This window comes from Euleptes europaea, chromosome 13, assembly GCF_029931775.1.
Source record: "Euleptes europaea isolate rEulEur1 chromosome 13, rEulEur1.hap1, whole genome shotgun sequence".
NCBI classification, from domain to species: Eukaryota; Metazoa; Chordata; class Lepidosauria; order Squamata; family Sphaerodactylidae; genus Euleptes; species Euleptes europaea.
In genome coordinates this window covers 4,479,590-4,492,511 of record NC_079324.1, presented here as the reverse complement: position 1 = coordinate 4,492,511, position 12,922 = coordinate 4,479,590, and positions in this window count along the sequence as shown.

Sequence of the window (12,922 nt, the reverse complement as noted above, 5' to 3'; positions counted from 1 at the left end):
TGTGGTGTGGTGGTGAGCGAGATGGCGGTCAGCTCATCTGAGTTGTTGGGGCTATTTTCTACACAGGGAAGAACCAATCCAGTTGAAGCTCTCTTCAGCTATTGGCTGGATCTCATGCAGTTTTATGGGAATGCCATGAGCCGTTTTGCACAGCTTACATGTGTCATTGTGTCCGGCATGCCTCAGTTAATGCTTCACTTCTAGTTCCTCCTTTTGATCATTCTTTTAGCTCCATCATCAAGGCATTTTTAGTTGAGCTGGTTTTTCATCTACTCCCATACTCTACATAAACTTTATGAGCATTTTACCTGCTAATCGGGGTGTGGAAGAGCCTCTGCTTGGCATTCAGATGGTCCCAGGCTCTCGAGTTAAAAAGAACCAGGCAGTAGGGGATGTGAAAGACCCTCTCCCTGAAGCCCTGGAGAACCACTTCCAGTCTGAGTCGACAACACTGACTTAGATGGACCGATGGTCTCATTCAGTATAAGGCAGCTTCATGGGTAGTTTTTTTCAAGGAGAGAGGGGTATTACTGACTTGACACGCCTGGCTATTTCACTCCAGAACTGGCTACAAAACCATCTCCAGGTTCCCTTTTCCTAAACTTTAGCACACTATGTGAAAAGTATAGGTAGTTGTAGGAGAACACTGCCAGGCATCAACCAGAACCTACTGCCCTGGAAAGAGAAGCACAGGTGAGGAACATGTCTAAAAGGCAAAGCGGGGCGGGGGGTCTGACAGCAATGAATGTGTAGCAAACTGCAGCTGTGAGGCTCAACTCTCAAAAAACCCTGACGGGTTCCCAAACTGGCCTGTTTTATTTGATACTCATTAGTTGCTGCTGGGATGCCCGGAGGGGGTAATTTTGCAAGGGGTCCATGTGAAAGCACAGCTGAGGGCTCCATCTGAGGGCACATTTACCTAAAAGGAAATGATTGAGGCTGCAGGAGTTTGCAGGCTTAGGGGTGCTGGCTGAGTGATGTAGGAGGTCCAAGCAAAGAGGAAGGGTTGAGGGGAAACGGAGGGAGGTGGAAGTGGGAAAAGTGTGAGTAAGGGTTGTGTGAGTCTGAAATTATAGAAAGATCTTCCAAGTGGATCCAGGCCACACTAGAGATTTGCTGTATTTGACTGGTTTAGGCAGCTTGCTCTCCTCTCTGCTGGTTTGTCAGAGCTCCTGCCCCTGCAAAGGACGTGGCAGGGGCTCTTCTTTCTTAAGGACTTGGTGCTAGAGATTTGGGGGCACGGGGATGGAGGGCTGTTGATGAGAATCAGACCTTCTTCTCTCTGTGGGACAGAATTCATTTCTATCGGGTTGACTCTTCTCTGCCAGCCTGTGTGCTTTTAGTGCTCCTTCAATTGGCAGCAATCAGAATTTACTTGTACCACAAACCTTCCACAGTTATTTTGTCTTGCACATAAATTCATTAAAGAGCTGTTTCTAAGCTATGGTTGTAAATAATTCAATAAAAAACACCCTTTTCCTTGTCAGATGTCTAATTGACTTTTGTCCAGTACTGATGAAAAAGGGCTGGTTTGAAGACCCATCTGACCTGCAGAGGATCACAGAGGATGTTTAGAATTTTCCAATTAGAAGGAATTCCCTCCCCTTTCTGTCTTGGGGGAGCAGGAGGGTCTCCCTAAGGGGAGAAGGTAAAGGTGGAAGGGTAGACAAGAGTCTCTGCAAAGACAAGCATGCGGAGCATCCATTTCTGGGGAGCCTTCATACACATTCCTGCTCTCACCTGTTGATCCTATTCCACCATGTCATCCAAGGTTCTCCCAACACCTGGAGGGGCTTCTCTCTCTCTCTCTCTCTGTCCAACTGCCGCCGCCACCTGTCCTTTGTAGGAATTGCCCACAGGACTCCCAGCTTACCTTCCTAGTTCTGAGGCGTTGCATCTGTGTCTCCTGCTACCCAGCATCTGGTTATCACAGAGACATCTTACTGCCTTGTGCACCACTGGGGGAGTGGGGGGCCCTTGCCCACTGAGTGCCCCTCCCCTTCCTCCTGGCACTCTTTTTAAAACAGCGTCCAAAACAGTGGAGGTCTATGTGGTACAGAGAACCACTACCAGTATCAAAAGTTATAACATATTTATTAAGAAGAAAACGTTCACAAGCATACTCTCAGCACAGCACCAGACTGAGCAAGGGATTTGAAAGAAAAAGGTAAAACACAATTCCTCTGTCCCTCTCTCTGTACATGATCTAGCAGATGCTGAATATAAGGCAGGCACCTTAGCTTAGAAAGTGACAGATTCTCTTCCATTACCTTGAAGCCTCTTTCAGGTGTGCAAGCCACCACGTTGCAATGGCCGCCTCCTACAGACTCCCTCAGATAAGAATTCTGTCTCCCCTGGTGGAATCAACACAAAAAAGAGCCCCTCCCTCCCTCCCAGGGCTGTTATCACCTCTCTTTCTCTTCCCTCTGGCCAGGTCAAAGAAGCTTCTCCTGAAGTCTCCAAGAGTTTCTTCCTAAAGTCTTCCTAGCACTTAATTCCTCCAGATCTCTGTTCCCTGCTAGATATAGGCTGTTACCGCACTAGGTATTCCCAGCGATGTATTAAGAGTTTGAAAATGTTATAAAACACTTAGCAGGCACCAGAAAAAAAGTGCCGGTGGACACCGCGGGTGTGGTGACACCCCTGCTCTATGGAGCACCACATTGGGGGCCCCTGTGCTGTATTAATGGGCTATTCATGTGTCATCAGAATAATGTTAAAATTGTGTGAACTTCTTTCTAAGAAAAAGGAACAAAACACAAGACTCGTGGATTTGTTTGCATTCCTAGTCATACTTACTAGGGAGTAACCCCATTAAACTCAGTGGTACTTAGCTCTGAGTAATCATGCTTAGGATTGCACTGCACAACCCCTGCTTCTGGTTCACCAATGGCAACATAAAGCAGGGGCAAAGGGGCTAGCAAGGCCCAGATGGGCACAGGGCAGAGGTGTCAAGGAACTCCCAGGTGAACAGGTCACACACAGAGAACAAGAAGAAGAGTTGGTTTTTATATGGCGACTTTCTTTACCACTTAAGAGAGACTCAAACCGGCTTACAATCACCTTCCCTCCCCTCCCCACAACAGGCACTCTGTGAGGTAGGTGGGGCTGAGAGAACTCTAACAGAGCTGTGACCCAGCTGGCTTCATGGGTAGGAGTGGGGAAACAAATCCAGTTCACCAGATTAGCTTCCGCTGCTCATGTGGAGGAGTGGGGAATCAAACCCGGTTCTCCAGATCAGACTCCACCACTCCAAACCACCGCTCTTAGCTCTACACCACGCTGGCTCTCACACAATATGCTATGGCACCACCAAGCCAGAGTAAGGCTTTGAGTCCTGGGGATTTTGACGGCACAACAGAGCCCGTGTACCATTCAGTGGGACTCACGAGCCATTGACTTGGGCTGGGTGTCTGGTATGGCAGACTGTATTGGAGGAACCTTCAGCCCTGTGTTCCTTGCTGCAGTCCCAACCTCCTCCTCCTCCTTCTGGGGTTGGATTGTGACTCCATCTCTAGGCATTCTTGGGACATTTTCTGTTGTTCTGTGTATCTCCCCTCCCAGGATGGGGCTGTTCATAAAAACAAGTCACCTCCAGCCAAGGATATGTCCTGCAGGGATTTGATGGTGTCAGGAAGAGCAGGATTAGCTGTGAAAATACAGGGTCCTGGGAGGGCTGGCAGCAAAAAGAAGAGCCCAATTACCGACTTACCAAAGAGTTCCAAGTTCCCTTTTCAAGGCTGGTGACAAAATCATCAGTGAAAGGAAAAGTTAAGCACTCTGTAGCAGAAAACTTTCCCTCTGAACTCCAGTTATCTGCAAAGATCTCAGTGGGTCATCGTCCTCTGAGCCCCATCAGGGGTCCTGGCAGAGTTTGTCCCATAATCTTGCAAAGTGAACAAGAGCCACACAGGCATTGGTGTCCCATAAAGAGGCGCAAATCATTTACGTGCAGGCAGTGGAGCACGTTTACACAATGAGCATTAAGTTCCGGAAGCCCAATCTTGGAGATCTGCAGCATCCTAATAAAATATTTCATCTTGGTTGTTATATGACAAGGTCTCAAGGTGCACCATAAAGAAAAATCAGACTACTTGTCAGTAGTCCAGTCTTCATCTTTGAGCCTGCGGGAGAACAGTCGATGCTCACTGTCAGGCTTGGAGCCCTCCTGTCCAGGGGACTCACTCTCTGGCTTACCTTTTCTATGTATGGATGTGGAGAAAGGAAATCCCTTGTCCTTGAAGTGACTTTGGGATCCACATGCAACGGTATGGATTTCCTTTGCTGCCGAGGTGAAGGGGGTGAGGTCCTCTGGCTGTCACTCTTTTTATCAGAGGGTGTCCTGGCCACCCTCACCCTATGTTGGGGTTGAGAAATACCTGGAGAGTTAGGGGGTGGAGCCTGAGGAGGGCAGGGTTTGGGGAGGAGAGAGACTTCAATGAGGTATAATGCCATAGAGCAGGGGTGTCAAACTCAATTGTTACGAGGGCTGGATATGACAAAGATGTCCCTTGGTCGTAGGGTTGCCAACCTCCAGGTGGTGGCAGAAGATCTCCTGTTATTACAACTGATCTCCAGCCGATAGAGATCAGTTTGCCTGGAGAAAATGGCCACTTTAGCAATAGGATTCTATGGCATTGAAGTCCCTCCCCTCTCAAACCCCGCCCTCCTTAGGCTCCTCCCCAAAAACCTCCTGCCCATGGCGAAGAGGGACCTGGCAACCCTATTTGGTCGGGTCGGGCCATGCCTCGCCAGCCCAGATCGAGGGGGGGAGTGGCTGCCTCGATTGGCCAGATAAGAGCTTTCAAGGGGCCTGATCTGGCCCGCGGGCCTTATGTCTGACACTCCTGCCATAGAGTCTGTCTTCCAAAGTGGCCATTTTCTCCAGGTGAACTGACCTCTGTTGCTTGGAGATATTATAATAGTAGGAGATCTCTAGCCACCACCTGGAGGTTTGCAACCCTACCCTATGCTCAGGAGCTATCTGCTCATGTGGAGCTGTAGGACAGGTGTTTATAAAGTGCCCCTTTCCCCCACACCCATAGCATACTCTTTCTCCCATACTCAGCCCAGTTTCCTGACATTTTGCTGGAGTATTTCATCGCTCTAGAAAATAATTGCTCTTAGATCTTGTCTTTCTCTCTTTCCCCCTCCTGTACACAGTTTTGAATATTTGCTTAGATGCGCTCTACTTGGATGCGCTCTTTATCTTGTTCTGATTTTCACGCAACGTATCTTCACATTTCAGCTTATCCCTCTCAAAATGTAATTTCTCTGCCTTAAGGCTAAGGTTTTCTGCTTGCTGCTCCCTCTCAAACTCCAGTTTCTTTTCATTAGCTCTAATTCTAATTTCCTCCAGTCTAAATTGCTCTGTTAATTCCAGAGTTCTTAATCTATTCTGCACTTTCAGAACCTCTATACACTTAGAAGTTGTGGAAGATACCTCAGAGATTGCTAAAGTTCCTACTTTACCAGTCCCCAATGTCTGATGGTGTATTAGAGATACCCTTGTTGTCTCTATAGATTTTCCTTCATGAGGGATTCCCAACTCCCTACACTTTTCTATTACAGTGTCTTCCTTCATTGCCAGGAGCTCTGTCATTTCTTACTTTTTGTGTCTGTGTTCTTCCCACCTATCTGTAAATTATCTTTCTATTTCTTTCCTCAGGTGTAGATTCCACCTTTTTGGAATTCTCTCAGTCTGCGCTCTACAGAACAATATCCCCGGGAGGCAATATTTCCTCAAGTGTCAGGCCTGTGTCTCAGTTGGTTTCGTTTTCCCACTGACCAGCTCTCAAGGACTGTTATGCATACCTAAACTCTTTTGAAGCTGTGAGAACCACAGCGCTGTTTGTGTTTTGTAATCTCTTGCGTTTTTTTTCATGCTTTTATATTACCAAGTGCAAGCCAGCAAGCTCCATTGCCGTCACCTTTTTTTTATGCTCTGTTAACCTATTTGACCAGTAAAAACCAACTTCTTTGGACCTGACTGTCTCTGATGTGGTTTATGGTTCAGATTGGGCCAAGGGCTTACATTGTGACGGCAATCACTTCATAATTTCTACGACCTGCCTAGTGGGATCCTGGAGGACTTGGATCACTGGGCCCTGCTGCTGGGGTCGTCGACTTGCCCTGACGACCCTACCCTCCTGCGGGATGTGTTATTGGAAGCAATACGGACTGAAGTGGAAATCAACTGCCTAGTGAAACTTATTTGAGGCCAGTGGCACTCACTAGCCGCGGCACAACCTTGGACCTCTGAGGACTCGGATCAGGACGCCTACCATGACCTTTTGATCCTGGACGGGCTTCTGGATGAAGTACATGCTGCCCAGGACGACTTGTTCACCTTAACTCGCTTGTTGGCGAGGTTAACTTTGCAGGAGGCTCAACAGCGACCTTTGGCAGCGTCTCTAATCCGCCCTGCCGTATCCCGAGCCATGGCGGGATCGGCGCCGGAAGGTGTTTCCCTGGTGCCAAATGCGGTTGAATGTCAAGCAGAGGCACAACGGACTGCTGTCCAAACGGCGTTACTGTTTGTGGGACTACCTAACGATACCACGGTAGCCGATCTAACACAGTTGTTGACCCCAACTTTCGGGGCTGGGGCACCCGCGCTAGCAGTCCAGGTCCAACCGCTGCTGGGCAGGGAGTCTGGACCACTCCTTGCCCTTTTGGAGCAGGAGCTCCTGCCGATCGTTACTACAACTGCCGCCTTGAAGCTCGAAGCTGCCCAAACTCTCGCGAACCAAAAGGCAACAGAAACGGCAGCCAAAGCTCAGGCCGAACGGGAAAGGGAACAGCAGTTGGCTGCCGAACGGGCGCGAGCAGATGTACACCCCAAAGATACCCGGCGGACCGGTCCCTCGTTGGGTCCAACGTTTTCCCCGGTCTTTGCTCCGACCCGCACTACCCAACGCACGCGTCGCCTCGCAGAGCGTCTTTAGGGCTCTGACAACTCTGACGAGGAGGACTTGTATGGGGACGGCTCCCATTGGGCCACCGGTCTGCGGACCAGTCGAGCACGTCGTACGGGGGGTCCTGAGGACGAAGTGCACCTCTTGCGAGCCCACAACCAGGAGTTAAACGATCGTGTAGACTGCCTCCAGGACCAAATGGAACGCTTGTTCCGAGAAAATGAGCGCTTGCAGCAGGCACTGACGGCTCCGGCCCAACCAATCCCAGCGCAACCCGTTCTCCCTGGCCCAGCAGCACCAGCTCACCCACCCGCTCAACCGCCAGCCCCTGGAGCCCCGGTTGTACCAGCTCAACCGCCAGCTCCTGGAGCCCTGGTTGTACCAATTCCCGGGGCACCCATGCAACCAGGACAGCCCATGCCCGGTCAATGGAAGCAGCTTCGGCTGAAAACGACCTATGATGGTTCGCTCGAGACTCTGCCCTGTTTTCTGCATCAAGTGGACAGTTACATGAGAGAACAAGAATGATACTTTCCCACAGAGGATAGCCGAGTTCATTTTGTAGCCTCTTTATTGACAGGGAAAGCAGCTGACTGGATGGTCCTCCAATTTGACACTAGGTCCCGATCTATCCGCTCCCTCAACAATTTTATGTTTGCCTTGCGGAGACGGTTTGAGGACCCCTTTATGGGGGAACGGGCCAAAGCAGAACTGTTACAACTCAGACAGGGCTCCTCACCAGTCCGGGAATTTGCAGATGAATTCCAGAGACTTGCCAGTAAAATTGTGGACTGGCCAGAGGCCACCCTCATTCATTATTTCAGGGAAGCCTTACACCCTGGCATTCTGAACTGGTCGTATATGCGGGGTGACCCCGAGACCCTGGAAGATTGGATTTTGCTAGCTGAGGAGGTCGAGAGCCGCCGACGTTTCATTTCTTTGGTCTGACAATGGAACAGAGAAAAAAGCCCCCAAAAGCCCCCATCGAAAGCGCTGCTTTCCAGCCTGCGAAAACCTACGCAGCCACCTCTGGATCGCGAAACAAGATTCCAGAGGGGGGCTTGCCTCATTTGCGGGGAATTGGGCCACTTTGCAGCGGCTTGTCCTCAGCGCCCAGAGACCACTCGCCCCAGCATACCACCTCGAGCTCGAGGACGACCTCAATGCAGAGGCACCGCGGCCACCCGCAGCGCAGTGCCGGGACGACCCACACCCTCTGCACTTCACGTTGAGGAATCGGCTAACCTTCCTGCACCAAGCGACCCCGTAGGGTCCCGGATTACAAGTGCCCCAATGGGGAACAACTCTCCTTCTTCCGACGAGGATAATCAATGGAATTCTCCAGCTCTAAACCTGGAAACCCCTCTTGACCTGTCAAAAAACGGATACGGTCTGTGGTGAGTGGAGCATCTCCACAGACCCCTGCAGAATCTCCTGCTAAACCCAAAGCTCCTGTCATGGTGAGTGAAGTTGAAAACACTGTTTATGTGGATGTAGTGTTACAACACTATAAAGGGGGTCCCCAATTACATGTTAAGGCACTTATAGACTCCGGCTGCGGCCGCACTTTAATCAACGAGGCCACGTTTGCAGCCCTCAAAGTCAGGTCCGAGGCTCTCCCAGTTCCCGTCCAATTCGCCCAGATGGATGGGAGCCATTTCAAGGGGGGACTAGTTGATCATCGCACACGGGGAGTGGCGATGGGTATCGGGTCTCATTGGGAACAAATAGACTTTACCATAGCCCCCATCCGGTTCGAAGTTGTCTAGGGATTAATTGGCTCAAAGGTCATAGTCCCTATATAGACTGGGAATCTGACACTATTACCTTTGCCAATCCCAAGTGCGACCAGCACCGACTCGAAGTCGCGGTGGTGCCTCCACCCGCTCCAGCTTTAACCTCCGATGCCTCATCACCGACACCTTTGCCCGAAGTATACCGAGACTTTGCGGATGTTTTTGATATTAAAGAATGCGATGCTTTGCCCCCCCACCGTACCACAGACTGTGCAATTGAGGTGGTAAAAGACTGCACACTAAGAGCAAGATTTACCCTATGAGCGTTTCCAAACGCACTGTGTTACGTGACTTTTTGGATAAAAATCTTGCTCGAGGGTTCATTCGGCAATCGAATGCCCCCAACTCAGCCCCTGCGTTCTTTGTCCGGAAAAAGGAGGGTGACCTACGTTTATGCATTGACTTCCAAAAGCTTAACGCAGTTACCCAAGCCAATGCCTACCCCATACCGTTGATTTCAGACATTTTAGGACAATTACAAGAGGGACGCGTTTTCCCCAAATTAGACTTGGTGGAAGCTTATTATCGGGTCCGTATCCGTGAGGGGGACGAACCCCTCACCGCCTTCTCTAGCTGTTTTGGAATGTATGAATTTCTTGTAATGCCTTTCGGGTTAAAAGGGGCCCCGGGGGTCTTCATGCAACTCATTAACGAAATTCTCCATGATTTACTTTACCGCGGCGTGGTAGTTTATCTGGATGACATCCTCATTTATTCAAAAACCATGGAAGAGCATGTTGCTCTGGTCAGAGACGTTTTGCAACGTTTGCGTAAACACCAGCTCTATGCAAAGCTGTCCAAATGCGAATTCCACCAGGAAAAAGTGACTTTCTTGGGGTACATAATCTCTCATCGAGGCCTTAGCATGGATCCTGCTAAAGTCTAATCGGTACTTGACTGGACTCCTCCCTCCACCCGCAAACAAGTACAACAGTTCCTGGGCTTTGCTAATTTCTACCGTGGTTTCATTCCCAACTTTGCTCAGGTGGCGCTGCCAATCACTGACCTCCTAAAAACAAAGGGTAAAGGGGTTTCTGCTACGTTGCCCACTGCCAAAATACTTTGGACTGATCAATGTCAATCTGCCTTTGTAACTCTCAAGCGGCTTTTCACTTCTGAACCTGTACTACGGCATCCGGACCCAAACCAAATGTTTATTGTACAGGTCAATGCGTCCGATGTAGCCATGGGGGGGGGCTCTTCTACAGAGAGGACCGGACGGTCTCCTTCACCCCTGTGCTTACTTCTCGAAAAAGTTTGCGCATGCCCAACTGAATTGGCCCATTTGGGAGAAGGAGGCATTAGCCGTCCATCACGCCCTTACTCTGTGGAGGCAATTTCTGGAGGGGTCTAGGGTTCCCTTTGAAGTCTGGACCGATCACAAAAAACTAGCTGCCCTCACGGGGACCCGTAAACTGTCCGCAAAACAACAGCGTTGGGCGGATTTCTTTGCTCAATTCCGTTTTGTTCTTAAACATGTGCCCGGGAAGCAAAACATGCTTGCTGATGCCCTATCCAGGTTGCCTCAATACCCAGTAAAAATTGATCGGCCGACAGACTCTTTATTCACCCCGGCACACAGGGGAGCTCTGCCTGTACTAGCCGTGCAGACCTGGTCCCAAACTCGGCCCCAGCCTGGAAACCGCACAGTGGCCGACAGAGTATCCAACACTAACCAGCCGGCTCCCTCACCGGCCCCCCTTGCGCTGCCTGTACCCGGCATACTGCAGCAACCAGTTCCCCCCCCCTCAATCTCCAACTGCTCCTGATCCACCCTCTTCTGCGGGGGGAGGGGGGTGATCCTCTCCAACTCCTTCCTGGACTCCCTTCGCGCTCAATGCTTAGCCGAACGCACTGCCCAAACCCTACCCCAAGGTTTGCTGGAACAAGGTGGTTGCTGGTACAAAGACTCGAAATTATACGTGCCTAAAATACTTCGAAGAGAAGCCCTGCAGATGGCCCATGGAGCTAAGACTGCGGGGCACTTTAGGTTCCTGAAAACCCTTCACTTGTTGCGCAGACAGTTTTGGTGGGTGGGGGGATGCGTTCTGATGTAGAGTCCTTCATTCACAGCTGTCCTATTTGTGCCACGGTCAAACGGTCTCAAGGCAAGCCTCCGGGACTGCTACAACCGCTGGAAATTCCCAGCAGACCCTGGGAGGTGATTGCCATGGATTTCATGACGGATCTCCCCCTTAGTGTGGGTTGTTACTGACTTATTTTCCAAACAGGTACATTTGGTTCCATGTGCAGGTATTCCCTCCGCCCCCAAGTTGGCCCGCCTCTTTGTGTCACATGTTTTCCGTCTTCATTCCTTCCCGCGCAAGATAATCTGCGACCGCGGAAGTAGTTACGTGGCTAAATTTTGGAAAGCTTTTCTCAAGTTGGTGGGGGTGGAGCAAGGTCTATCTAGTGCTTATCATCCCCAGACGGATGGGCAAACTGAACGTGTCAATGCTGTACTGGAATGTTATTTACGTTGTTATGTCAATTACCACCAAGATGATTGGGTTGAACTGCTGCCTTTTGCAGAATATGCTTACAATAATGCTGTACATCAATCTACAGGATTCAGCCCTTTCTATGCTGTGTATGGTCAGGATTTCAGTCCTATTGCCCCTGTAGAGATATCTGAGGGGGAGGGGGATCCTGACGTAGCCTCTTGGGCACATGCTCTCCGCACCACATGGCCCTGGCTGGTGAGAAACCTAGACAGAGCCAAGCGCAAATATAAAGCTCAAGCAGATAAGCATCACTCTCCCAGCAAGGACTTTCAAATTGGTGACTTGGTGTATCTCTCCACCAAAAACCTGCGATCCACCCGCCCTTGCCACAAACTCAGTGCCAAATACATAGGGCCATATCCCATTGCCCGGATCGTTAACCCTGTCACTGTGGAACTGACTCTCCCTAAAACCTTGAGACGTATCCACCCAGTCTTCCATGTCAGTCTCCTCAAGCCTCATATCGCATCCTCGGAATGGCACCCAGAACCGCCTCCCGAGCAACCCGTGATGGTGGGGGGGGGGAGGAACATTTTGAAGTATCGAAGATCCTAGATTCACGTATATGGCATGGGTCCCTGCAATACCTAATTCGCTGGAAGCACTTCCCCCCTGCCTACGACGAGTGGGTGCGTGCACGGGATGTATCCGCCCCACACTTAGTGAACACCTTTCACACCGCCTACCCTGACAAGCCGTCCCCCTTGCAAGGTGGAGGGGGGCCTTAAGGGGGGCAGAATGTCAGGCCTGTGTCTCAGTTTGTTTCGTTTCCCCACTGACCAGCTCTCAAGGACTGTTATGCATACCTAAACTCTTCTGAAGCTGTGAGAACCACAGCGCTGTTTGTGTTTTGTAATCTCTTGCGTTTTTGTTATGCTTTTATATTACCAAGTGCAAGCCAGCAAGCTCCATTGCCGTCACCTTTTCTTTATGCTCTGTTAACCTATTTGACCAGTAAAAACCAACTTCTTTGGACCTGACTGTCTCCGATGTGGTTTTTGGTTCAGATTGGGCCAAGGGCTTACATCAAGTTGATATACCACTGCTAAAGCCAGCATCTATAAACTTTTTTTTCTCTTTCTCTATGTGACCCCTTTATGAGTAACCTCTGTAAAGGCTCCTCTCTGTACTGTTCTGTGGTGACGTGTGTTATGCTGCCTCTTTCCTTATTCCAGCTGCCACCAAAGGCTCTCACCTTAAGAATTCTTAGTCGGGCCGCAAGAACAGGATGGCTTTGGTAGATTGGCATTGTGTGGTGGTGGCTCTGAGGTAAAAGGGAATACTTTGCCCTAAAATAAACGGTTGTTTGTTTGTTTTAAATAGGAAGAGAGTTTATTTATAAGTAAAACAGCATAACGGTTTCTGTATGGCTAATAAGCTTCATGGTTTCAGGCAGGTACATAAGTGAAATGGTTCTTTAAACAGACCAAACCACAAAGGCTTATTTTCTCACTTGCCACGGCACTTAGGCCAATAACTTCCACAAAGTTTAACTTCCCAACTTGCCACCCAGGCTAATAATGGATAACACACACACACACACACACACACACACACACAGTATTTACATGGCAAAACACCATGGGGCTGAAAAGGGTGGGGGGAAGAATGACGTGCAGAGGCGAGCTGTTCTAGGCAATGTTGAAAGTGGGGCTGAGCAGCTTAGCTCCATGGGTTGCCAGACTAGCGCCCACAAATACTAGGA